We start from the raw sequence: 7,949 nt of genomic DNA, 5'->3' as shown, positions 1-7,949 counted from the left end.
TAAAAATATAAAAAACTTAGCCGGGTGTAGTGGTACATGCTTGTAATCCCAGCTACTTCGGAGGCTGAGGCAGGATAATCGCTTGAAGCTGGGAGGCAGAAGTTGCAGTGAGCTGAGATCATGCCACTGCACTCCAGTCTGGGTGACAGAGTGAGACTCTGTATCAAAAAAAAAAAAAAAAAAAATCACAAAAGGATGGCATTTTAGAATTTATGAAATATGGTAATTCTGAATGATGGACAAGTCTCAGTTTACTTCTTACAACACCCTGACCAAATTGAACACTTCCTCTCAGACCAAGACAACTAGACTGAAGGGTGTTACTCACTCTTGGGAGCTCACAAACTCCAATTCCAAAGCCACTTGGAAATAGTCTCAATTTTCTTCTCATATCCTCCCCTCATTCCCATACCTGTGCATCTGTGCAAATTCAGCCCTAGAAACAGCAATAGTTCCTCAAGGTAAATATCCAAATGACCCTGGGTTATACTTCAGATTACTTTATTACTTTACAATTCTTCAAATGACTTCAGGGTGTGCTTTCAAACATAAACTATACCTGGCAGGTGGTTATAACATTAAATTGCACAATAACAGAATTATTCTGTGATTTAGCAGATTACCAAAATAGTCAAGTTTAAGACAATATGAAATAAATGAATCCAAGCTACTAGCCCAACAATTAATACTTTGCTATCTCTTCTCTGAATAGACAACATGGGATCATTTTGTGCCTATCAACATATTAAAGTTTTAAATTTAGGATCCCTCTTCCCCAACACAAGGAAACCAAATCCTGTTGCCATGTGGTTTTGTTTTAGTATAAGGTTTTTCTTTTTCTTTTCTTTACCCCTTCCCTCAGATGTTTAGATTTTGCATAGTTTGTAATGATTAAAACATCAAAATACAAGCTCATAGGAGAAAAAGACCTAAAAAATTCCAACATTTAATGCACATTTTATTCATACTAAAAATAACACAAAGTCATAAGATAGTGTATTGAGTCATAAAATATTGTAAAGAACACAGGTGTATATTTCAAGAAATTCTGTGGGAATTAAAAAAAACAAAAACTTCTCCAACAGAAAGTATGCTGAAACTAGAAGAAACCCCAAACATCGATAAGGATGAACTTATATCAATTAAAGTTGGCTGCATTTTAAGTTAAAATAACGTGGAAAAATTATAAATGAAAAAAGAAATTACAGAAGGGGCTTTTAAAATAAAGTCTTCAATATATAATTCTGTGTATAATTTTTCACGTGCTACCCCTGTAAAGCTTAATGTCGCTGTAGCAGAAGAACATTACCACCAGAGCGTCACTCTGGGAACCTCAACCAGGTGGAGGGCCTTTGCAGAAAAACCGTGCTATCAAAGTCTCCAGTGGGAATTTAGAGTAACTCTTTGGGTTTCACAGAATGAATGAATGAATAAATAAATAAATAAATACATAAAGGAAGTAAAGGGGTATGAAGCTGGTACAGGAGAGATTAAAAAGACAATAACTAAAATAAAACTCCCTCTCATTTATCCAGCTGGAGGTGCCTTGCATAGAATGTGTGAGTTTCTGAAACAGGACAAAGCAAATTGCTAGTGGCAACAACTTCACAGTTGGTGGATTCCTGCCTAAGTTCCTGCATTCCTCCTTTCCCATTTCTTCACCGGCAGAATCGCTTCCACCAAGAAAGGTCAGGAGTAAAAGAAGGGGTGCCTACCATCAATGAGGTAGTAACTAGGGCATAGACTATCAATATCCACTAAAGTGTGCATAAATTTGGGCTTTAAGAAGTAAGCACTGGCCGGGCGCGGTGGCTCACGCCTGTAATCCCAGCACTTTGGGAGGTCGAGGTGGGCGGATCACGAGGTCAGGAGATCCAGACCATCCTGGCTAACACAGTGAAACCCCATCTCCACTAAAAATACAAAAACATTAGCCAGGCGTGGGGGCGGGCGCCTGTAGTCCCAGCTACTCGGGAGACTGAGGCAGGAGAATGGCGTGAACTCGAGAGGCGGAGCTTGCAGTGAACCAAGATCGCGCCACTGCACTCCGGCCTGGGCGACAGAGGGAGACTCCATCTAATAAATAAATAAATAAATAAGCACCTTACTCACTCAAGGAGATCTGGAATTTACCATGAAGAAAACAAGGACTCCATATGTAAACATATAGACATCAGGCTCAAAGGAATAAGTGTTACGTATGTCTTGGTCGTATTGAAGCCCTTCAACCGAAGAGCACTAGGAACATACTTGTAGCCACGTAAACTTAAAAGTTACTCTTCTTTGGCTGCTGCAGTGTGAAGAATATGCTTCAGTGGAGTTTTGGGAAATCTCAGGAAGAGAAAGGTGGGAAGGGCAATCCCTACGGGAAGGGCAATCCTTATGGGAAGGGAGGGTTTCGATTTGTGCTAGATGATTCTGATGAAGGTCTAGGGAAAGGGGCCTTATGAAGGTTTAGATGCTGTCAAGAAGCAAGTAGAATTCAGAAATTTGATATTGCAATAATGTTTGTTCTCGGAGTGTAAAGATTACAGTGGAGCTAGGATTGAAATTGGTGAAGAAGTAGCGATATTTCAAAATAAGGTAAATTAGTCATTTGGAGGATTGCAGTTTGATCTGATCTAATTCCACCAGTCTTGTTGAAACCATTGTTATATTGAGAACACTGCAGCTGGATTAGCAGCTGGGCATGTGTTTCATTTCTTCAGTAGAGTTGACCAGAAAACATAATGAGTCAAAAGGTTTACCAAAAAGCTCTATACATTGCTTTCTTATTGACTCTTGACATCTACTAAACATAGTCAAAATGAATGAAAGTGGATTGATTGATTATCCTGATAATGCTATGAAATAGCAATAAGTAAATACATATATGGCCCAGGTTGGACCTCACTGTATCACAGGCACCGTGTACTTTGGCCACCATGAGCTAGGTAGAAGATCCCCCTCACTGAGTCACCCAAGTAAGGCAGCCAACATCACGAAGGATTTGAAACAAAAAAAGAAGAGAAGGGGAAGTTTGGCAGCTTCAGAATGTTGCCAGCCATGGATTTAATGTGAAATACCTAGAGTTCTGTGTTCTATAATCCTGTGAACATAAATGGTGTGATCACCACTTGCTTTGAATGACAAGCACCTCCATGTGTTATATATATAAAATTAAGAAGAATGTTCATAAAATCTTTGTTCTGGTTCCATTGAGCCCTTCAGGGGAATTGCAGGATAATTAAGTGGAAAAAGTCTAGGTACTAGGAATTTTTTTTTTCTTTTTTTCTGATAAGCCCATTTTTTGGAAGACACTAGGATTTGAATCACATATATCATGGATGTGACCTTCAAAAGGAATTCAATCTCTTTGAGCTTTGGTTTCCTCGTTGTAAAATACAGATAGTAATATAGACCTTTTAAGTGTTGCTAATACTGTTAATCAAAATTTGCAATAATGATCCACACAAAGCAGATCCATGAAATTAGTGTGAGTAAAATATAAATATGAATCTGATTCCTCTCATTCCAAAATTTACCTGCCAATGTTCAAATATCTCTTGGTTAATCAAGAAATACCTATCATAAGTTCTTTGTGGTTGGAAGTTTTCAAGTAATGCAAAGGGACATAAATTAGCCTTGGCCAAAAAAAAAAAAAATTATAAGGAAGAAGAAAGAGGAGGAGGAGGAGGGCTGTGGGTGGGGTAGGAGTGTTTATATAAATCATAGTACTTAGTTTCTGGGCATCCAGGAGGCACGAAGAGATCCAGAAGTAGGGATCAGCAAAGCCATTTGTAACACAGACTACAGAAATATTCTCTGCATTTCTTGTTTTCCCTTCCCCCTCATTTTCTACCTTATTGATCTCTCTTTGAGACTCAGATTTGTCAATGCTTCACATACATGTCTACCCAACAATTAAGAGACTTCATATTCACCATTCAAGGGACCACAGAGACTAAGTGGTGATCACTCATTTCAGCTCCTCGGGGAAGAAAATCTGATGTCACAGAGGGTGATGCAGATCTTGAGATTTAAACATAGCTGTCAGAGGCTCGGTTGCTTTTGAATAAAGGCCGTCAATAAGTCATTGGCAGTTGGGAAGATATAGTAAAAGATATTTGCCACAAATATCTAATAACGAATATTCAATATTTTTCTAGGTCATGGTGGCAAGAGTAGTATTCAAATTTTGTTTGCATTTAAAGATTAATGTGACTGAAATAATACTAATTCTCATGGGGGAAGCATTTTCACTACCATTGTTTCACTAATCCCCACAAATCCATGGGTAAGTCATGTTATTATCTTCAATTACTAATGAGGAACTTAGGCCTAGAGAGGGTATTCAAATGTGCATGCTTTTAAGGTCTATAATTGAGAAGAGAATGACTTTATGCCTATTGAATAGTCCAAAATAGATTTGGGATCTAAAAAGCAGAAATGTGCCAGTACTCCACTTAAACAAGGAAGACATTTCTAATGAATGTTAGGCACATTTTGAGACAAATAAGGTGAGAGAAAATTACCTGACTTTAGAATAACAAACGTTTTGAACGTAATCAGAAACACAAAAAAATGTTTTACTTCAATGACTATGACCAACCTAAAAATTAAAAAAAAAATCAAAAAAACATTTCAACCTGTGATTTCAAGAATCTCTTTATTTTATAGAGTTTAAATTTTTAAGTTCTGAGACACACAATTTGAACTGTATCTTTAAATAATACAAAGACTTAAAGAAGCTGATGTGCAGTGGTGCTAATCCTTAACTTTATAAATTACAGCAGTTTAGCTAATGCACCTGGTCAGGAAATTGGTCAGGCATGTGTCAGCCATACTTAGACAATCACTTGATTTAGAATTAAAGCCAATTCTGTACTTAAGAAAAGGTAGAATGAAAACTAGCCTTCCAGAGGGAAAAGAACTACGTGAGAGAAGAGATGAAGAATAAAGGTGACAGGGCAAAGTCAAAAATAGTAATTATAACCTCTTGTGGGAGGGCTAACTTTGAGGGTTAAAACTTGTCTTACAATTTTGTGAACATGGAATATTAACCTGATAAAAAGGGAAGCAGTATGTCAACTTCCACCTTACAATTCAAACACATACAGATTTTGAGCAAACACATCTTCATACAGGAAATAAAAGAGCCCAGTTTTATACAGGTTGCAGCTCCTAAGCCAATTTTCTATAAATAACCCATGGCTGTCAAGTGAATTGCAGTCTTCTCCAGCTAAGAAAGCTGTAGGCAAACCCAGAAGCCTATTAAGAAGGAAATGACAGGCTTTGGGCATCTAATTGTGTTAGCTCATCACCAAGAAGACACCAGAAGTCTATGATGAACCTGACTGGAGACTGAGTGGAGTAGAATCTATTCATGAATGTTTTTCCATCTTAAAAAGCTTTCGAGTTTAAAGAGAATTTACTGGTTTGGTCAAAAGCAATTTTATTTTCTCTTGTAGTCAATGAGATAAATGTATATGTTATGGTTACTTTCACTAAAAGTTATAAGAATAAGAGTATACAATATTAGCCAAGCATGGTAGTGAGCACCTGTAGTCCCAGCTGCTTGGGAGGCTGAGGTAGGGAGATTGCTTGAGCCCAGGAGATCAAGGCTGCAGTAAGCTATGAGCATGACACGGTACTCCAGCCTGGGTGACAGAGTGAGACCCTATCTCCAGACATATATATACATGTTGCATATTACATTATATATATTGCATATTGCCTACCTATATGGCATATTTAAAAAAAATAACAAAGTCCGTATTTACTATATACTGATGAGTCTTTGGTTACTGTTACCAAGTGTATAACTGGTATATCAGTGTACACTAATTCTTCACAAAGACCTTTTTTCCCTGCCTTCACTCTGTCAAAACACCTCCTTATCCTGTCTATTGTCCACACTGGGCTACCTACAGTATCTAATCTGTTTCTTTTTTTGTTATCAAGTAGCTATTGCCACCTGTAGTAGATACAATCCACATTCTGCTCAGATCTTTCAGAATCACTTACTTATTCAATAGGCTTCTTTCTGGTATCCTTGTGCCTTAGTTTCAAATTGCCTACACCTGAAACTGTTAGGTGGCCTTCCCTTGAGCTACAGAAAGCACCTAGCCTCCACCCAAAGATCTGGCCACACTGGAGTTTACATCCCCAGTCCCTACCCCTTGGAGTGCACAGGTACAGGAGTTAGTGTCTGAAAGCCTAGTACCCTTGCCTCCAGTCAGAAAAAATATCCCACAGCATGACTTATGCTCCAGGTCTCCCTGCAGTCAGGCTGAGACTGGGACTTTGCTGAAATCTCACCCTGGATGGACTCTTTTCTTCTGACTTGTTTCTCCCGCTCCCTTATGAGTTGTCCTAAGAGCACTTCCTTAATAAGTCACTTGCAGATACATCCACCTCTCAGGGTCTGCTTTGGGGAAATGGGAAACTTGACCTCAGATACCATTCTTTTCTCCCTTCTTGGTTTCCTTTTTTTTTTTTTTTTTTTTTGAGACAGAGTTTTGCTCTTATTGCCCAGGCTGGAGTGCAATGGCGCGATCTCAGCTCACCACAACCTCAAGCAATTCTCCTGCCTCAGCCTCCCGAGTAGCTGGGATTACAGCCATGTGCCACCATGCTCAGCTAATTTTTTGTATTTTTAGTAGAGATGGGGTTTCTCCATGTTTGTCAGGCTGGTCTCGAACTCCTGACCTCAGGTGACCTGCCGGCCTCAGCCTCCCAAAGTGCTGGGATTACAGGCGTGAGCCACTGTGCCTGGCCTCTTGGGTTCTTTATTAATAATCTCACGATAAATGTATCCATTCAATTAACATTCATTCTAGACTTCTAGACATTCCTTAAATACCTATGGTGGGCCAGGTTCTAAGTTCCTAGGCCCTAGAAACTTACAGTTTACCGAGATCGAAAGGAAAAAAAAGATGCTGTCTTGTTTTTACCCAGCCACCAAACAATCTTTACCTACATTCCCATACCCCAGGTCCTCTTCTTAGGATGTGTTACATTTGATTTATAAATGTGCTAAGCAAGGAGGAGGATGGGGTTGGAAAATCTCGACCTCTGCAGAGGTTGTAAGCTGATCAATTCTAAAAATATTTTTTCATACATTAAGTCTGAAAAATCTAATACAATACCGAGTGCCTTTCAGTGTATTGATTAACTAAATAAATAGAAATGACACTGGGTGCATCAAGTGGTTAAATGATATTAAATTATATATTTATAATTGGGTTGTATTCTAAGTTTTTGTTAACAGCAGATCACAATAAGTACCATTGCTATACTGGTAAATTAGAGAACTGATTTCTTAACCAATAGAAAGAGGGAAGTTAAATAGATATAATAAGAATAACAAGAATCTTCATTTATGATATGAAATACAATCATACATATATAAGATAAAAATGCTAGCAATAAGGTAGTGGACTGGAAGTTATATCATCAGCTTCCCTGGTTCTGAGGGCTTTGAACTCAGACAGAATGACCACACCAGCTTTATTGGTACTCCAGCTTACAGATGGCCAACGATGCAGATGAGTTTCCTTGGCCTCCAAAAATTGCATGAGCCAATCTCATAATAAATCTCTTTTTTATCCTTATATTTTCTATTGGTTTTGTTTCTCTGGTGAACCCAAACACAGACATGATGGTTCTTAAACCCACACACATGATCAAGTAAATATGTTGGACAAAGGGGAGGAAGAATTTAAAACATTTCTCTCTGTCTATATATTTATCTTTAAATCTGTTAAAAAGGCTACGGACTAAAGTAAAAAAAAAAAAAAACAATAAAATATGTTGTGTAAATTATTCTTAGAGAAAGTATATATGCTTATAAGAGTACAATGTTTGGGAGACTGGTAATTAGAAGCATACTGTTGTAAGATTTTTATATTTTTAATTAAGAAGCAGAATATTGTTTGAAGATAGAATGTGATAAGTTAAAGATCACA

Source organism: Symphalangus syndactylus, chromosome 10, assembly GCF_028878055.3.
Source record: "Symphalangus syndactylus isolate Jambi chromosome 10, NHGRI_mSymSyn1-v2.1_pri, whole genome shotgun sequence".
NCBI classification, from domain to species: Eukaryota; Metazoa; Chordata; class Mammalia; order Primates; family Hylobatidae; genus Symphalangus; species Symphalangus syndactylus.
The sequence above is the reverse complement of the archived record's forward strand: the minus strand, read 5'-3'. Positions refer to the sequence as shown.